Source organism: Pygoscelis adeliae, unplaced genomic scaffold (assembly GCF_000699105.1).
Source record: "Pygoscelis adeliae isolate BGI_AS28 unplaced genomic scaffold, ASM69910v1 Scaffold181, whole genome shotgun sequence".
NCBI classification, from domain to species: Eukaryota; Metazoa; Chordata; class Aves; order Sphenisciformes; family Spheniscidae; genus Pygoscelis; species Pygoscelis adeliae.
The window spans coordinates 2,155,518-2,176,096 of NW_008824360.1; the positions used below are offsets into that span (position 1 = coordinate 2,155,518).

Consider the following 20,579-nt stretch of genomic DNA (forward strand, 5'->3'; position numbering starts at 1 on the left):
CCCACAGAGCACGTCAGGAAGGAAACGGCTGGTCTCTCAAAGTCAGGAGTATTTAAAAAAAAGCAAAAAAAAAAAAAAAAGCGGCAAACAGCAGGCAGCTTGTGTATTGTACCAATTCCTCCTGGACTGGAGGAATCCTTTGCCCCATGATTCATGCTGAGCTGTCCGCTCCATCCGGCAGCAGCCGTGTCAGGCAGCCACCCACTTTTAACTGGGTGCGGGCTCTGCTGCTGCTGGCACCAGAAGAGCCTGCAGCGTTTCAGGATTCTTTTGTTAGTCAGGGCACTGGCACTTCCTTTGGCATTTGTCAGTCTCCAGGAAGGCTTGTGTGTGAGTAGGGGCTTTTTTTTATTATTATTATTTTGTTTGTTTACACATTTGGAACCTGAAGGTTTGATTCAGATATCTTCCTTTCTCTCCGTTTCCTGTAGGTTGAAGTCTCTGTTTTCTGATGATTAGCCAATACTGGCTGTTCTGGCAATGAAGATGTCTCAAATCAATCCTATCCTGTCTGGCTTTCCAGGAAGAGAGCTGCCCCTCCCCTCGCTCTCCACAGCCCCTGTCATCCAAGATTGAAATTTATTAGAGCTGCTACGAGCAGGAAATTAGCTCCTTTACAACTTGTTCTCCACTGCTTCTCATTCATTTTATTGTTTTAACATTTTCCAGAAAATAAGGCAGAAGACAAACCTGCTTCCTCTTTAGAAGAGTTGTGCTGTTAACCTGTGAAATGCTTATTTCCCTGGCAGGCTGCTTCTTATCTTTATAGCAGAACCACAAGATTAGAATCAGTTAAAGTTGAACTGAGATAATGAATAAAACACTGGAAAACATTTAGTCATCCTTTAGCATCCTGAAGATAAGGATTTCTACATATAGGCATCAAAGCTGTAATGAACACCAAGGGAGGGATGGGCTCAGGAAGAATGGAGTGAAGGGTGCTGCCTACAGACTTAGGAATGTGCCTGTGAGGAACTTATTTGGGGGCCTGGGTCTTCAACACCTGTATTAAGTTGACTTGACTTTTCTGAAAAGCTGAGCACCTGCTACTTCCATGCATGCGAAACCCACCTTAGAATTGCATTCAGGTAACAGAAAAGTGGTTTTCACTTATTTTATGTCTGACCTTAAATATGGATATATTCATGTTTTCTGTGTGTCTTTCCAACAGCAACATTGGAAGATTTTTTTTTTAGATATGCAGAAGGAAGACACTCTCTTAATTAATATCAGACATTTTTGGTGTTATTCAGTATTAAAAATAAACCTCTGCCTTTGCCAGAAGTAAATTTGGCAATTGTGTGCTCCCTGCTGCAGGAAAACAATGTCTCTCTTTGGAGCTCAGAACCAAGCTTTGGCAATGAAATGAGGCCCAATGTCCATTGATCTCAATGGAAAACCTATTATTAGAAAGATCACTGTGACCACATCCTGCCATCATTTTGTACTGAGAACCACCACTGAGGTCAGCAGGATTTTTGTGCAAATATTTATGGCAGGATATGGCCCACTTCAGGGCATTCTGAGGGTTGACAAGCCTTCAGCTGAATTGTTCCTTCTTCATGTTGATCCTATCAGCCCACTAAAATCTGATACATGAACAATTCAAAATCCCACCGTCCAAGCTGGTGCTGACTGAAACCAAGTAACTCAGTTCGTGCACTTTGAACACAGACATGAGGCAAGACTCTGGCATTGCACAATGTCCTGGTTATGCTGTGCCATGGACACTGAATGGGTTGTATCCTTCTAACTTCTCAAGAAAGGAGCAAGGAGTAAATTGCTGCTGTGATAGATAGGCCTGTGGCTTCGGCAAGTGAAAACTGTTGTTAATTGAGTAACTCAAGATTTTTGTTTTCAGCAAATGCTTTGCATATGTGACTAGTGCAGCTAATTTCCTGCTTGCCAAATTCAGTTCTATCAACACTTATTGGAACCACGAGCTCGGATAGCAGAGGGAAAGGCTCTCTCCTTTATCCTTTTGATATGGGGAATAAATGAATTCTTTTTGGCTTACTGTACATCCGTGTTTTCACTGGACAGCAGAAAACTGTGTCACTGACTCATTGTTTGATCTTGGGTAAATCATCTAATCCTGTCTATCCCAGTACCCTCGTGTGCATAAATAATGTAATGACTCTCATCTGTCTTTACAAGCTGTTAGAATAACTTTGGTTTATATAGTTTTAGCTTTACTTCAGTCTTTTCCACAATGTTTTATTGGTGAAAGAAGGAGGCTCTTACCCAAATCAAAGCCAAAAGGTTTCTTATCCCTATCTGGGTGCTGAAATAATCAGTATTCACAGGTTTTTATAATTTACATAAATGATAGCATTTTAGCTAAAGTGTTTCTCATACCTGTAGGGTCAGGCTTTAAGTTTATACAAATTTGACACTGCAGAAATTTCTCTGATAAAATGACAACCTGGCATTTTCAGTTGGAGCCCAGATGGACTTTTGGAAGGTGGGAACATACCTGTGCTGTGAACCGAAGTTACCTTTTTCCAAACTCTGTACATGGATTCCCTGTAAAAGGTGAAATAGGCACAACAACGAATTGATGCTCACCTGAAAGAGGAGTTACACTATTGTATGGTTCATATGAAGAGTGTATTTTAGATTGAAGCCTAAAAACGTACAAAAGAAATTAAAAGCTTAATCATTTCCCTGTGTATTAACAGCTATAAAGAGGAAAAAAACCAAACCCCAAACCAAAACCAACAAAAAACCAAACCCAAAATGTGACCTGAAAAGATAAATGGGCCATTCCACAATAGCAAGCCTGCAAGACATTTTCAACTATAGACTGCGCAAAATGATTCTTTGAATTATAATCTGCATGTTGAGGCCCAGGACGTGGTTTATGGCCGCCTATCCTGTAGTTATATGCGTAAAGAAGATGTCACACTAATGCTGGGGAAAAAAAATGCCTTGCTAATAACAGAACTTTAGGTAGAAATGTATTAGTTTCAAAGAAACTGGTCTTCTGGAAACCTTCACTCAGAGATGAAACTTCTGGAGGGAAGAGACTGCAGGATTTGAGGATCTGAGAGCACAGGGGATGGGTGGTATTCTCAATAAGAGCACTTCTAAAGGACATAGGAGAGAAAGGTTTGTGTGTCTGCTTTTTTTTTTTTTTTTTTTAACCTGACTTTTCTCTTTGGCTTTGGTGGAAAAAAAGTCTACTTTTCCATTTTGGTATTATCCCAATGCAAGAATAAAACTAAAACCTCAAAAATGGTTGCAAAATGGAATTCTTGTTTTCCAGCCAGCTCAGGGCCAGAACAATTCTATGCTTGTGGAGGGCTGGAAAGAGAGGTTTCCTCTTAAACAGGAAAAGTGTAATCCTGCTGCTGCACCTTAGTCAGAAGAGGTGTCTGGTTCCCCGATAGAGCTTGCTGTGAAGCAGTTTGCATTCAATCCCACACAGCAACCATAGCATAGGTAGTAAGTACACTAACGGAGACAGCTTTGTGGTTAATGTGCTGAATTGGGACTCAGACTAGGTTCAGTTCTGGCTTGCCCAGAGATTTCTTATTTAATCTTGAGCAGTGTATTTAATCTGTCTGTGCTTCAGTTTCCTATCCGTGAGAGTTTGCCTGCATGAGGAATTGGTGGACTGCTTGAAGTTACAGATGTGATAATTTAGTACTACCTGTTAAGCAAGCTAACCATTTTAAGGTTAGCTTAAGCTTTTTTGGAATAAATTTAAGCTAAACTAAAGTAGCGAATTTTCAACTCAGAGTACATATTTTGCACAGATGCATCGAAAAATCTGATCGAATGAAGATCATGAAGCTGACAGGTCCATGCACACATGTGCTTGCAGGTAAAAAAATATTTTTTTCTCTAAACCTTGTCTGGAAGGACAGAAACTACCTTTTGTCTGGCTCCCTACACAAGTGATCAAACAATTTCTAGGCAATCCTGGAGGTGTGGGTCTACAACCCTGGTAGTTGAGGCCCTTATCCTGTGGGCTCCTCCACCTGAAAAGACCCTATATTAACATATGTTTTGTAGGGAGAATGAGATACTCAGACTTCAGGAGGGGCGCAAAACCTTATGATCAAGGTTTCTTACAAGGCTCTAATAGAAAGTGAAGGAAATACGGTGAGAGAAGTCTTGACGTTGGTCTCCATCATTGCAGAGGCTAAAACAGTAGGAGGCTCCAAATTCAGTGATTTTATTGCTGCCCTTTGAATGAAAATGTGCAGGTTCGGTCTGCACAAAGAAGTCGCATGGCTGAAATGAAAGGGAATCTTTTAACTGCTTCCTTCTATTGTCTTGTCTTACTATCTGCTTTGCCACCTATGTTCTTTTTTGTTGGAATTAACACCATGTTTTTTGTTCCCAGGAATAATAATAGCAATAATAGAAAACTACTGCTTTGCAAATAATTTTCGAAAGTACATAGGGAACTCTTTAGAAGTGAAAATAGCTGCAATGGATGATAGTTGCTACTAGCAATGAAAATGTTTGGCTTAAAGTATAAAAAAAAAAAAGGCACGTCAGAGATGCTGAAATTTCATCTGGATAGATATATGCATAGACTGAGTGCATGATCTTCTCAGACACTGGAAGAATAGAGGGAGAGATTGTGAATACCCCGAAGTCCTGACCTGCCTTTGTAAAGTTCTCCTTACCACAGGCACTAAGTGTTCTTTAATGCAAGTCAAGCACTCCAAATGAGGAAAGAGAGAGAAATTAGTCTGAACAGGAAGCTTCAAATATTCTAAGACTAATTGAGTTTAGATAATTAAGGGGTTTTAGAGCAGTAATTCAGAGGAGAATGAGAGGGGAGGACAGTTTAATTGAGATTGCCTGTCCATCTGTGAATTCTCCATGCAGCCTTCTGTGGCATGTCCCGGTTGTCATTCGTTCTGACCTAAAGGAGTTGATGTCGTTTGTATTGACCTTATTAGTTAGCAACACCGCAGGCTTCCCCTTGCATTTTATAGCTTTTTTGCATACTGCCTCTGGTGCAGTGCGTATGTGACAGTTGTCTGTGTTGTCCTTGACTGAAGGAAATGCCCTGCCCTGGCACGTCTGCCCTTTTGAGACCTCATAGTATGCTCTGGGGTCATGCCAGGAGTTGGGGGGATGAGGAGCAGTGTTTGAATGCTGCTTTGTAGTTCAGTAGAGGCTGTTCTGTGCAGATTGGAGCTAAGTCTTCATCTCTGCTATAGCAAGGCAGCCAAAATCAGAATCAAAACCCAAACCTCTGGTGCTAGGAGTGGGTTGATGGTGATGATAAGCCTGGCTGGTTCAGTAGGTGAGAGGAGACGGCAGCCAAGCCTCATAGCTTGCCAAGGGAAAAGGCTCCCAATAGCTTTGCAATGACTGCCACTAGGAAAACAACTTCTTTAAAGGATGTCATCGTATATTCTGCACCTCGGGAGCAAACATGCGTATGCTAGCTGCAGCACAGCACTATGGATCACCCCTGCTCTGCGGCTCCCTGTGCGGATGCAGCTGGTTGATGTCTCACAGATCAAGCTTGCCTGCTGCCTTTAACGGGCAGGGACCATGACAGAGAGAGACCCCAGTGTGGCGCTGCGGGCGGGCGAGATTTGGACACAATGGGCAGGAAGCAGATGAGCGAGACTGTCCTGCAGTGCAGGAGATGTGCTGGTTGTTGAGGATGGTGCTGAAGAGCTCACAGCCATTGACTCAGCTACTGCCTGACAGCGTGGGCAAACCCAGAGTGCTGCAAGAGTGGTGTTGATATCTGAATTTTGATTTAGTATTGAATAAATGAGAAATATGATGCTAGAGCTGTGTCCTGCTCAACCATCCCTCTCAGGCCATGTCCACCCTGCGGGCAAGTGGCGTGAATTCCGATTTTATGCTGACTGGTGCCCGTAGGCACCCCAGTGATTTAAACGGGGCTGGCCCAGCATCATGCCAAATGTAATTGAGATCAAAATGCTGTTAAAACTGCAGCAGATCACGTTTCTTAATTTGGAAAGAAGCTAGCAGATACTGAAAGGAAAGGCCTTGAAGCCTCTACGAGCACTGACAAATTGTAATGTGCTTCTTGTACTGTGTTTGTATACAAACAACTTGACTTGGCGTTCTGCAGGCTGTTCTCTCACCATAAGGACCTCTGAGAAAATAATAAAGGCATCTGGTCGTGGATTGTCTGGGGTTTTCTTCTTGTTTCCTCCTGCTCTTTTACAAGTGTTGCAGTGTAGAAGTTGCAGCGAAGCACGAAGGGGCCCTTTTCTGACAGATTGTCCCGCTTGCCCCGGGAGTCTGCTCATAAAAAATGAGGAAACAAACTCTAGGATGTTTTCATGGGGGGAGCCAGGCAAATGCTCTGTACTAACCTGCTATCATCAGGTGTTTTCCTAGTGATTGTCATCGTTACTACTCCTCTGGGGCTATTTGGATATGGGAAAGTGGAATAAATAATCAAAGAGGATGTTCCTAGCTGCTAATTTTCAGTCAGATTTGATACTGGCCCAAGATTTAACACTTCCTTTCTCTGCCAACCTCATACTAAAAATAACATATTTTCAGGATATCGGAGACCACTAGAAACCTGTGGTATTTGGCACTTGAATATTGCGTTTTGTCTGGAGATCTCAAAGCAAGTCTCCTTGGAATTGGGAGAATTTGAGACGTTTTTGGAGCTGTTTGAGATGTAGGTAAACAGGAGACAAAATCTCAGAATGGCTCAAAAGGTCTGAATTTCCTTGTTGAGTGACATCTATTTAAAAAAAGAAAAAGCACCTTTACCTTGGCAGTCTCATGGTCTTCTGTCTGTGCCTCAGAGCATGGTTAGTCCTTCGTGGGGCCGGGGGAGATGCACATGGTGCGTGTAATGGGGATATATTAACCGAGAGGACGGTTCCTTCTGCAGAAAGGTTACAGCCCCCAGTAAAGGTTGGGGAGGAGTTAATTCACGTATTATCATTAGGTTTTTTTGTTTTATGGTTTTTTTTTCCTAGTTAAGCAGGGCTTTAGACTGCCTTCCAGTAATTAGACTTGTTAACTAATACTTCTGGCATAGGGAATGTTTTTTTGACAGAGGGTTTTCTTTGTTTTTGTTTGTGTTTTCCTTCTCTGTACTTTATTTTTCTCTTTGGTCTTAGTCATTGGTAACATAGAGATGGTGGAAGCAACTAAAAAAATAAAAGCACTGTTTGGCTGGAAGAAAACCAGAAGATTAAGTCTGTTTGTGGAGGTCAGTTGTAATGTCACTGAGAGTCAGGAGGGTTCCCTGCCTGTTCTGTAGGCTGCCTGCTCTGCCGTGAGTGTAACGTGTCAGACAGGTCTTCTCAGGCCTTGGGAAAGCAGCTGCTTTTTCTCTGTTAGGAAAACAACACATAGGTGGTGGGCTTCAGTCAAAAGTCCAGTGAAAGAGCTTAAATAGAGACTGATCTGAAAGGCGGGCTGAGAGCAAGACCTAAGTTCCCCAAGGAAATGGGATTTATTTGGATTCTCTCTCTGAGTAGTCGAGCACTTTTCTCCCAAGACTCAAAGTAGCTGTGGAGCCTCTTCCCTCCTGAGCTGAAGTACAACTAATGATTTGTTGTGTTTGATAGTTTTGATTGCTCTGATAATTTTGATAATTTGCTTAAGTCTCTCAAAGCATCTGTAATTTAATCAAACTGGCAGCGATAGTCACTTGCTTGGAAAACAGCAAAACTGTTCATCCCATGGTGGCGGTGTACACAGCTGGCCATCGAGGCCATGTGCAGTCACTGAGAGCAAAGCAGATTGTCTTGGGAATCGGCAAGTTGATTCAACGTATCAGTTGATGTTCATGTTGTGCCACCTCTCACAAAATGGGAGGTGGATCCGGCCTTGAATTACCACAGGTGTTTCTGTTACTGGGAAGGGGGTGTTCTTACTCTTTGATGTTGGTGATGTGATGGCATGGAGATAACTACAAGAGCCTCCTTACTGTGAGCAAGCATTAGATTGTTTATTTGGCATAAAGAATGAAGTCACCTGCCTGATGAGAGATTTAAATGTTAGGGAAATGTCAAAACTGCCCACAAGTATTTGATCTGCCAAATCTCAGGGAAGTTATCGTTTCCACCCTGCTTGGGGAAGCTGTTATTGTTATGTTTTAGCAGGGTGGCTGTACTGTATTGTCTACCTGACTGTGCACTGAAGCAATTTGTTAGCTTCTGCTTGCCTTATCTCGCCCCATCCTGATAGATGTGAAGGAGCGCAGGTGGATCATAGAAGATTTTTTTCCCCCAGTATTGATGATAAGGTACAAGTACCAGGTCTGGCTAGAGATATTTCATGCCTGACTGTTGCATCATGCTTAGTGACCTTCAAACTCTTGCTTGTGCGGAGACTGTGGGGACCTTTTGATTTACAGCACTGCTATTTAAGTGGTTGTACACCTTGGCAAGGGCCAAATTACTATTTCAGTTCAAGTCTGTGGGTGATGAGTGAAGAGACACGTTTTGCACTCCTGTCACACTGCTGAGAGATTTATTTATTTTTGAATGTTACAGATTTCATTTGAAGTAGAAAAAGACTTTTTTTTTGCCTAAAGAGGAAAATGCCCTGATGAAACATTTCTATGTCTCTTTACTTCTCACTCCTCAGGGGTTGCTTCCTCAGGGAATCTCTATCCCAGCATTTTCTCCAACTTCTGATTGTTCTGGGCCTTTCCCTCCATGTTAGTCATTTCTGGCTCTTGCTTGGGTTTCTTCCAGTACCCTTCTCTTCATCTCCACTTGAAAAAAAAAAAAAAAATCTTTCCTTTGCATCTTGACTCTCTTTTCCCTTGGCAGGAGACAAAAGGGAGGCACTGCTTGTGGAAGAGTACCCACTTTCAGACCTGTGAACACGAAGTGAGGCTGAGAGAATCAGGTGCTATCCAGATCTGGAGATGCTGCACATGATGTAGAGATGGAGAGATAGTTGATGTTTGGGGGATTCCTGCATTGCTTCTGGGCTAGAGGAGCAGAAGTGAAAGACAAGACAGGCGTCGGGGGGAGCTGAATTCATTCCCTGTCTTTCTGTCTACAGTCTCTGGTCTTCTCGGACAACGAACAAGCAGGTGCCTGTCGGCTGAATTGCAGTGGATATTGCACAAGAAACTGTAGGCTGGTGGAAAGACTCCAGGGAGCCAGCTTCAGCCTACGGACAGTAGGTTTGACTCCCTTAGTCTAGACACTCTCACAGGGATTACGTCAACAATAATTTGTCAGTCTCTATTTATTTTCCAGTGGCATAGTTAGTATTTACTAGTGCTGAGATTCTCCTTATACTCTTCCATAGTCTATCATACAAGATTCACTTCTAGCAGAGCGGCTACCTAGGCCACAATTTCCATGTTTTTTTAAATAATATTAGTGATACTAATGCTTAGGAGAAGGAAAGGCATAGAATGTACCTAAACATCCACATCCCACTGAGAGGCAAGAACATCCTTTGTGTATTTTGAGAATCTCCACTTCCAGCTGATGGCCCAAGAGCATCAGGTATTTTAATAAGAATTGTACATATTCAAATATTTACATCAGGTTTGGGAATAAGGTATGAGCATACATTGCTATCACATTAGGAAAAAATTCCTTCAGTCTCAAAATCACCGACGAAATGAGTGTCACAATTCCAGTTTTTACACAACAAACCTACCACTTTCCGGTACAGTAACGTAGGCAAAATTACACACAATCCCTGGGGAATGTAAATGCAGCCCAACTTTAAACATTAATTTAGGTGCCTAACGTAAGTAGGCACTGTCTCTGGGTTCTCTGTGTAGTTAATGAACAGATGACTCTAAGCTGCCTTTTGCAGAAGCTTTTCAAGTAAACTTCTTTTCTGGATCACCCTCTGGAAGAGTTTTCCTCTTCCTATGGACTGGAGAGGAGGTCTGAATTAGGTAGAATAAAATTTTAAAATAAAGCTGTGTGAATAACCACCTTTTTACTTCCTCCCTTCTTTTTGCACCTAGGATTAGAAGTTCAAGTGCTGACAACACTTTAACTTCTGGACTCTGTTCCCTCCAATGATGTTATGTCAAGTCTCTACAATACAGAGAGAGGGTGACTGAAGAATTGCATATGTTAAGGATCTGATATAAAATAACCTAAGTCTACAAAATATGGACTTCTTAGAATGTGTTTAATGCAGTGCTTGGCTTATAATATGCAGCAGGATAATACAAGTTTTGCAAGACTTGTCTTAAATGTTTTGGGTCCACCTCCCCCGCCCAAAGTACTGAAAGGGCATTAAACTGTGCAACTTTTTGGTTGTTGGGAGAGGGGAAACCCATGGAAAAATAAATCTTTAACTCAAAACAAAAATCAAGGAACTCTCTCAAACTCAGAGGATCGATGTTGTTTTATTATTAAACCACTGTGCTGTTGTTCCCATGGAAACAAAGAAACAAATATTTGGAGCTGTGTAACACCTTACACCAAAATTCCAGTTAAGAATGTTTTCAAAAGTGTTTCTGTCAATGAGAGCCCTCCTGTTCTCTGAATGACTGCTTTGTGCAGCCTTCCTGGACTCCTGCACAGGCGACAAGGTGAAACCCCACACTCAACCTCATGAACATTACTTGTCTTCACAGTTCTTTAAAAGGAATTAATTGCATCAGGAGGTCTTTTCCCAGTACCAATGATAAGTTTGAGGCTGCAGCAGTGACCCAAATGAAACGTGTGACAGCGGCGGCATTTGGTTGTTCGCTATTGGTTTGGGTGGGGTTTTTTAAATCCATAATTTTCTACAGATCAATCCTAGCAACATGCCAAATGATTTCACCTTGAACCTAGCATGATCGGTTCAGAAATGGAAGGAAAAACCCCCATGGAATACAACTGACATTTTGACTAAAAATCATATTTACTTTACTAAGATAACATGATCCATCTACTCATTACCAGTGGGAAGAGATCTTTCCATGCTGCCAGATATCTTTTACCTGAGGCACCCCATCTGTTTATGTTTGCAGGTTGGGGTGAGAGGAGGAAATCTGATCAAATTTAGCAGGTGCTCCTTTTTTTTTTTTTTAATTAGAATGCTGCTATTGTCTTCTCTTTGTCTGCATACTTGCTTTCACCTGCAGGTCAACCGTCACATTTTAACTGGAAAGTTTTCTTGCTACCTTGTTTTCCAAACAAGGAGTTTAGTCCAAACAAGGAGTAATAAAATACACTGACTCTGGTTTTCTGTGTTGGATTTTTTTTAGTGAATATAAGGTCAAAACTGTAATTAAATATCTCACCACTGGGAAAAGCATCATACTTCTCATTTCCAGAGTGCAAAATAGTCGGTGCTGTCTCATTAAGTGCAAGCCCATTTTGCAACCTTTCCCTTGCTGGAAGCACTAATCACTTTTTTCTTGTCTACCCACATACCTATTTTCACACAGTTCATAGAAGTTTAATATCTTAGAAATCTCTTCTGCTCTGTTAAAGGTCTTTGAAATCTGCTAGGTGGTTTGAAAGTTATTAAGGATGGGGAGGGGGAAAGGATATTTACATAATGTTTTTGCACATTAGGCTAAAATGTAAATTTCTGATGTGTGAGGAGGCATCACGGTGATTTCGACTCTATAAAATTGTGTTCCCCTTCTGTATGTTCATTATGCTGCATTTATTCTGTGTAATACCGCTTGTGCAAGGATGCTGAAGCCCTCCAAATGTGAAGTAAAACAAATACAGTTGTCTAAAACTTTCTAAATTTTAATGGAATTTTCCTCATCTTTCCCTCCCTAATGAACGTTGACATTATAGTCCAAAAACTGCTCAAAGTTGGAAGGTTTAAATTGTAACCAGCTCTAAAAATCATCCTTTTCAAATTACAGGCAGGCTAAAATATACCAGCATGGGAAAACCTTCCTTCGCTGTAGGGTGAATGAACTGTTCAGATGCCTTTGATGGACCACACACTATAATACCTTTCAGTATTATCAAATAATAACTCGGAAACCCTTGGCCATATGCTATTTGAACTGAAGTCAGAGGGCATATCTGGCATGTGGTTTGTGGTCCCTGGAATATATTGTGATGGGTGGAATATACTGAAACGAAGGGCTAGGAAGAAGTGCTTTTTATTTGTAAAATCCTGCTTAAGATAATTAAAGTAGTGTAGAGCAGAAGGAAGTCTTTTGCCTAGGCTAGTGGTTATCTGCATATCATGGCCTAGCATGTCTCCTGTCTCAAAGGAGTATGTAATTCAAGAACTGTCCCTATGAAAGGGAGAAGTAGCTTTTGTTCTCAAAAGCCAGCATTGTCATGATTGAGGCCACATGTTCCCTTATGGCCCCTAATCAGTTTGAGGCTGATTCCTATTTAGTTCCTTTCAACCACTGTTATTCCAGCTTTATGCTATTGTAAATTTGCTCATTCTCATCAAGTTATATTGGAGTTATTCTCTAGTGTGTCAGGCTCTAGGTATATAGATACTGATATTCTTTCTAAGGTACTTTTGCTGCCTTATGCTGGATAATGTTTTTCTACATAATGATTCACAGTAACTGTGCCTCAGGCAGTGGCTTGAGCTAGAAGGTTATGCAGCAAATGTATAATGCTTTAAAATACCAATTTTGGTTTTAAAGAAGAGATGCGTGAAAAGGAGGGGTGTTCTTGGGCTGAGGATAGTCTACACAATTTGAGCATGTTGCAATATGGTGAAATAACCCATCATCTTGCAGAGAGACATTGTGAAAACTCATTATCTTCTAAGCAAAGTTCCTACTGCAGTTGCAGTTATTAGTTATGAACATTTGAGGAGGCGCACTCAATTGATCAAGGTGGCTTTGCATTAATATTTTATAATTATAGCTTATTTTTCAGAGCTGTAATTTTGCTAGAAAATGCAGTTGTTACTTTTCTCAGCTTAATTCAGACAAATTCTTTAATTTGTCTGATAATTGATAATATTTTCTTTTTTGTGAATGCATCGCTGTTTTATCAAATACTAATAATTAGATTTATAGAATTAAAAAATAGTGAGTCTAATAAAGGGAATTCTTACCCAGGCTGTAGGAAAGCTGAGTTCTAGTCCCTTTTCTCCAGAGGGACTTGAACCTCTATCTCCAGCTTCCAGGAATGGTCTTAATCACTACATTTTAGGATTGGGTTTTCATTTTTAAGAGAGAACATTATGTTTTCTGGATCACTCACTGGAATTGGTCTCTTGCCCTCGAGGTGCGTGTCAAGTCCACAGGCCTGCTGATTTATAGGTCATTCTCACTGTCTAGCTTGATGCTTTTTGGGGTTCTTCAAACAAGGGAGGACTACCAGTAGAAGGGGCTTATTGGGGCTATAGCCCAGCATATGCTGTACTGCCTAGTTGGCAAGCTGCTCCAGATACACTTTCTGGGTATACTTTGGTTAAGGGGCAAGGAGCCAGCGTGTCAGTTGTTTGCTCCACAGAATTTAAAAGATGGGTTTGTCTGCCAACCAGTTTTTCCCCAAGTCTTCATAGTACTAACATGAACTAAAATAACGCACTCTGCAATTGCTGTTATTAAACCCAGCATGACTGTATTTCAGCCAATGCATTTGTGTTTAAACCAGTGAACTAATGATCAAATCCACAACTTTTAATTGCAACCAGTACATGGAGTTGTAAACATGATGCAGATGGCCTTGCTACCCTGTTAGCTTCCAATTAAAAAAAAAATAAAATAAAATTTACTGGTCACTTAACCCTGTATGTGTAAGTCTCAGCCTGACATCATTAATGTGTATTTGTTGATTGGAGGAAGGCACTAGAATTTCCCTTCTTGCACTTTTACTCTTCCTTCTGTTAATGTGATCATTTTGAATTTGACGTTGGCTGCAGAATTTGCAGAACTTAAACATGTAATTTCAAGGAAAAAACAGAGTTGCTATGGAGTAGTAAAAATTATTATTCCTCCTCTAGCCTAAGTTACTCACTTAGCAACAGTCCTAAACTAGATCTGCTGAGCCTGAATTGATGCTTCTGTGTAGTTGTTTGCCTGTTAAAAATATGAGAATATCTTTATTCTTTCATGAATGCTAATAGTATCTTCATTACTTGATTTTGTTGGAGGCAACATTTGTCCCAGCTAATACTTTTCCTTGACTGATCCAACTGAGTAATTAAGTACATGCCTAACTACAGTAACCTGAGTAGTATGACTAACTAGAGTATGAGTCCTCTTGTACTTAAGAGATTGTGAATATTTGGGTGGGTTGGGACTGTTATGAGCCAGTTCATGCTTGAATGTGGTTTTTGTAGGGATGATCAACTATATATTTTTTGTGCATTTTTGACAAATATACTTTTGATAAGTTCTGTAAGTAGAGAAAGGGAACACTTTTCAGGAGCAAGAGAGCCCTTTTCTGTCCAGTCCTAGGTGTTCAGATGTGCCTGCTGTTTTTACCTGGTTTTCTGTGATGAAATGGTTTTGCTCAGTGCATATTACTGTGACTTGAGCCAACTCATGTTGGCTAGGGTCGATGAGTGTAGATTCACTGAGCTTTGCTGATTTGCTCCAGTTAAGAATCAAGCCTTTTCTTGTGAAATAAATAGTGGTTTAAACCCTACGGCCAGACTGCAGTGAACTTTGGGAGACAACATATTTTTTGGCTGGACAAGTCTCCACCTGTGGTACATCTTTTCCCAAATGTAGTCCAGTGGTACTGCTTTTTTTCCCAAAGCAGATTTGGGAAAAGAAAAAGTAAGCAGTGACATGTAGGAGGAGAAGTGATGGGAGGAAGGGATGCTCAGAGGGAGCACTGGGATCTCTGCAGCTCTGAAAAGTAGGCCACCTACATAGGGGTCAAAACCGCTGTAGGAGTGCAAGGAAGATGATACAACTTAAGCTGTAATTATTGTAGTGAAATATCTCCCCGTAATATGTAAAGTGCTTTGAGACCTTGAAAGTCTGGTTTAGTTCTTTGTTTATGCAGCACCTGAAACACCAGAGCCCTGACCTCTGAGTGGGGCTTCTGGGTGCTGCTGTGATCTAAAAAGTGAAAAATACTGAGAAAAACGCTACTGGGACAAAACATGAGATTCTCTGTATTAATGACATTGCAAGACACAGGAATCTAAGAATGTGTTTGACAGTCTGTCATTGTAACCACTGAAACCTTAAAGGTCCAATTAAAACCTCATAAAGAGTAATTCAGTGATGTTTGCATATGTAAAATAAAATGCTTTCATAGCTCAGCTTTATGAGCATGTATGGACTCTAAAAATTCTGAAAACATTCGTGTATTTTTATGAATGTCATGAACTCAAAATTATTTAGCAAATTTTGCCACTTTTTTTTTCTCTGCAGGCTTTCACCATTGCTTACAGCCCAAACCACAAATAAAGCATTAAAATTATTGATGTGAGCTAAGCAGGAGGGCTATTGCCAAAAATAGCAGTATTCACTCAGGCTTATTCTATGTAGCTCTGGAAAAATTATTCCCATGCTACAGCAAAGATCACATTTTTTCCTTTCTTCACTAATAGCAAAAATATTACCTTTCAAGCGGGCTGTTATTCCTGCAGCTGGGGGATAAGCAGGTTGGATGAAGTTTAAGGTAGCTAAATGAGCAAGGCTGGCCGATCCAGCCTCCTGCTAATACAGTGAATGATTTATGATGCTTTTCTCTCCTGGTGCCTTCCCACCCCCTATTTTTGCCTTCAAGATGACGGCAAAATGAGGCAAACAGGCAAATGAAACCTCATATTTGACCTAACTGAGCTCCAGGAGGTATGGCTCTTTTTTCTTTCCACTTTAATGAAGTGCATGGGAGCAGTTTGAGTGCATGGTTGGGCTCTCAGGCAGTATGTCCAGAATGGATGCTCACAGTCCTGCCTGCTGTGACCGAAAAGACACTTTTAACACCAGAAAAAACATGGGCACTCTGAAGTTTGAAAAGAGACAGGTATGCATGAGACTTGTCTTGTGTAGTGTGTCAACACCCTCTCAGAGAGATTCAGTCTGCTTGGCAGTGATGGAAAGACACTTTATTCTTGGATAAGAATCCCTTGTGTGGTGTTCTCTTAAAGCCCAGATCCCCAATTTGGGTGACCTCTTCCCCTCTATCAGCAGCGGCACACAGGAGGCCTGCTGCTCATTGGTCCCTAAATGTCCAGAGGACTCTGCATCATATGCTGAACGGAGTAAGCTCAGACTTACTCCAACTTATGTATGCAACCTTGCTGTGCCCAGGGCTTGCCAGATGTTTCAAGGTGGCTTCACACAGGAGCTGATACGTCTTAACTTCCATGAGGTTCCCCCATGTACACATGACATGTCACATATATTAATACTGTGGCCTTGATAGTGGAGCTCTGGGGGAGAGGCGTGTGAGCAGCCAGCCTTCGTGTGTGAAACCCATCTCCCACACTGTATCAGATCTGCTTTTCTGACTGTCTCCTTCAAGAGAGCACAGCACCCTTGCTGACCGGTCCCTTATTAGTTTGTGACACTCTCATCAGGTGTCTGCATGGGAGGAGCTGAGCTAGCACTTGGCATACATAATCTTTCAAACCTCCAGAAGCAAAGTAGCTGTTTTATGGGGTTCAAACTGCAGCCCTGGGAGCTGTAGCGAATTGTACATGGTCCCAGGCTGAGTCAGTACCAGTGGTAGAAAGAGCCCACCAGTGCTGTTGCAGGGGGAGACAGGAGACTTTGGAAGGCAGGTGGAATTTACAGAGAAATATAAGTGATCCAATAAAGTGCTGAGAAAGAAGGTGAGATGTGTAAAGGAGAATTTTCTAAAAAGAAACTGATAATCCCGAGGTGTGTCACATTGTTGAAGGGAATGAGAGGCAAAGAATTGATATTGTCCATTGCAATAAGTTCCCTTTGATAGGTACAACTCTAATTACTAAGAAAATGCACTTTTATACTTCCTTCCAAACAAAACAAAGTTAGTACAAAGTTAGCTTTTGTACTAAGCAGTGCTGCTTTCTGCACTGAGGTTAACCACGGCACAAAGACTCAGATGATTTCTTAGCTGATGCTCCAAATGATTTATTGAGGAGCAAGTTTTGGAGCTGGGTTCTCTTGCCACCAATGCCCAGGTTTGTCCTTTGGCAGATCTGTAACTACCTCACTGCCTGTAGTAAGATGAGTACAACTATTTCTTATTTTCCCCAGATGATTTGAAAGGCTAAATTTATTTGTGTGAGAATACAAGGTTTTGAGATCTTAGAACAGTATCAGTACAAGGAATGATCATTGACCGTTTTAAAATCCATCCTTGAGTCCATGATTCAGAAATAAAATGATCACGAGCAAAAATGAGAAAGAAACCTGATATCCCTTTAAAGCTCAACCATGAGCTATTGTCAGAGGTGGGGTGGCAGAGAAAATGGACAAGTGCTGTATGGTGTTTTGGTGGTGACCTTGGAGCTCATTCTGCCCCAACTGAAGCCAGCTAGGCTTTTGTGTATGACTTCAGAAAACCTTATGTTATGCTCAAGCCATGGACAAATACACAACAACTAAGAACTTAGTAAGCATCGCACATCAGGTTATGCATAGTGAGATCGAGATCATTCCTGCACTTGCTGTGTGTAAACGGTTTTATCTTGGAGCATAGTAGCAGCAGTCCACAGGGAGGGCAGGTAAAGCGTAAGGGCTCTGATGGCTGCATGGTGAGAGCAAAAAGAAATGATGCAGATTCGGGGCTGGGGGGCAGAAAAGCTTATTAAGCTGAGAGATCAGTGCCATTAAAGGTGGCACCTACAGAAAAAGTAGGATCCTGGGAGAGATGTGTGCCTCCAAGCCCCATTGCTAAATAATGTGGAAAGAAACACACGCACATCATTGTTGTAGGAGTTTTTCTCATTAGATCAAAAGGACAACATCACAGCAATCTGTTGCTTCTGCAGAAAACAGCATCCAAGAGGAGGAGGAGACACATGTGGGCAGCAAGAAAGCTCTTGAAAAACAACTAAGGAGACAGCATGGAAGAAACAGCTTACGGGGTGGGGTCAGAGCAGTCCCAGTGCAGTCAGAGAGGAATGAGAAGGCAGATGAGTGGGTGAGGACAGACACCCTACTGAATGCTGACTGTGGCATAGCCTCCATCTGTCCTTCCTTGGTGCACCCACTCCTAGTGCTAGGAATAAGCTGTGATACCATGGAATCAGATTGCTATTTGTAATGGTAAAACTCCTGCTGAGAAACACAATCTTTGTTTCCTAGTGAATGTTAAAGAAACAATAATAAATGGTGTTTACAGGCCTGAGTTGTTTATCCTTCTTTGCAGCAGTGCTCTTTTTCTCTACAAACTGTTTTGCCTGTGCCATCACAGCCTGGAGACTCCATGCACTACACACATGGGTGACTTGACTTACCTTTCTTAAGCTCCAGCAATTCATGGCTGTGAGACCAAGGCACTTAGATACCAGACAACCTCCACATTAAATAATCACCACAGAAATTGATGTATAAAGCTACATCCAATAATTCAATAACTTTCACTGTTGACAACCCAGTAGAGTTTCAGCAGTTAAGATCTCCCTGTTGTGAAGATTCTCCTTGAGGACTATGGAGTAAAATAAGTCTAGAGTTGGTTAAATTGTGTATTCCAGCTTAGGCATTAATCTAAAAATGTAAATTACCTTCAGAAAGTAGAATACCTTCAATCTCGTTTAATTCTTGATACATCCATCAAAAAGACTTTGTCTTTGTAACCTCACATGTCCTCCCATCAAGAAACTGGACAGGAATATCAGATGAAAAAGAGGGGGTTTTTCCCTTCCTTATTCTTCTTTCAGCCAGTTAGTAGGGAGAGGACAGAACTGTTCAGAATCAGCCGTGCTATGCTGCCTTAGCTACAGGGCAAGTACTCAAATGCCTGCAATACTAGCATAGTATGAAAAGCAGACAGAAAAGTCAGACCAACTTCCAGACTCCAGGTTTGCTGTTAGATTAGTTCTCTCTTGACTTGTGTACTCGGCACTTTCCTTACGACTGCCTTGATACTGAGGATGGCTCTACAGCTCCAGATGTCTGAATTTTGTGCTGCTGGTAGAGTCCTGTTTCAGAGAACAATCCTGCTTAAAAACCTCGGGAGCAGTTGCACAAAGGCACAATGAAATGTCAGAAGTAAGTAAAGAAATGGTGTTTTATGTCGGCACTGAATTTCCTTTGGAAGTATTAGCCATCACCCTTGGTATGAAATGACTGACTGCTCTACATGAGGGTGTTACCATGTTCTGAACCTGACTTTAATGTGGTCCACATTAGAGCCAGGAGAGGTCACCAGCAAAGGCGGGCTCTGTGTTCTCCCTGAGGTAACAGTATGTGAGCCTGTGGGTTTGTTTTAGGCATATTTAAGGTGAGAAAAAAGAAATCCAGAGAAAAAAAAGTAGCTAAATCTTTATGTGTATTTTCTTTTTGGAGGGAACACCTTTCTGGGGTAATACTTCATTGCATGCATTCATGAGAAGTAGGAAAGCAGCTCTATTTACTTCAACTTCATTAGTGGCAGACCAACTTCTCAAATGAGCACAAAGTTTCTTTTTTTTGCCAGCTCCAAACAGATAAAATTACTACTTGGTAAATTCCACATAACCTTTAAGGCTTTCAATCACAGCAGTAAATGCTACTGTGCCCCAGCTCCTGCTTTTACTAAATTGTATTATAAGCACCTTAATTATAGTCCATGCTGTCTGATGGGCCACGGAAAAGGTCGTCTTCCAAAGAACATATGATAACAAGGGTGGAGCGATACTGATCGTTTTTCGTCTGTTGGGAAAGAAAGGGCTTTGCAGAGAAGATTAGTAGTAAACAATGTTAATCTAAATATATCTCAGACACAAAATACCACATTCCTTCAGGCTTGCCTTCTCAAGAGGTACTGGCATTAACCATTTTACTGTGGGGATAGCTACACGAAGACATGCTCCTCCTGTTTGGAGCAACGCTAAAAATGAGGTATGTTTCTGTTGTCATTTTACTGTTGAAGCTGCAGCAGTACAATGAGGTCTCTCACTTGCGCTGCTTTTAGCAGTTGAGTTCAGGGCTTCCAGGTTGAGATCTAGTTCAAGGGCAGACAATTGAACAGAAACGTTTGCAGTTGACTTCACGGTGGTTTGAACAAATTCTCCACGCCACTGCAAAAGAGAAGAATCAGACCTGGGTCTTACAGATGGATTAGTCCCCCATTATAGCCCATGTCTGCCTCTTTACTTATTTAATTATTTTTATAGGTCAGATCAAATATAAGTTGGAGGCAGCTCGCTTTTCAAGTCTGTGCTGTACTCAGTATAGCAAAGCATCTGGCAGGACAATTTCATTTCTGACTCCCACTGTTAATGGCATGGCTTTGGGCCTTTGGATAGGCAGGCTATCCTTATCATCTTGGCAGGCTTCCAGCTCCAAATAATAATCCATTAACGTCTGCCCCGCTGGCACTCTTGCCAAATACAAGGGATATCTTTTAAATAAACATTGGCAGTTCCCAGTCGGAGGAAAGAGAAAGGGAGTAGAGGAAAAACAATCCTTGACATTTCAGTGACTTTGCAGGGCTAGCTGACACCTGGTACCACCCTTATCTGCGGGTGTTTATGCAGAGCTGCAAAACACAGCTTCTTCTGTTGGCTCTTTTGCTTTCTTTAAATAGAACTGGGAAGATGTATAATGATAGGAGTAACTTTCTTGGATA

General features: G+C 41.5%; 1 long non-coding RNA gene across 2 annotated transcripts in view; it reads left to right on the forward strand.

Annotated features, from left to right (window-relative positions):
* LOC103913321 overlaps nucleotides 1-20,579 on the forward strand; it is a 133,608-nt gene that overhangs the window by 22,885 nt on the left and 90,144 nt on the right. The window contains exons 4-5 of one of the 2 annotated variants that reach the window (XR_663417.1): nucleotides 9,001-9,120; nucleotides 9,932-10,999. The exons of the other annotated variant lie outside the window; for it this stretch is intronic. This is a non-coding gene — a long non-coding RNA (uncharacterized LOC103913321). Of the gene's footprint in view, nucleotides 1-9,000; nucleotides 9,121-9,931; nucleotides 11,000-20,579 lie in introns of those variants that run through there. 2 annotated transcript variants of the gene reach the window in all.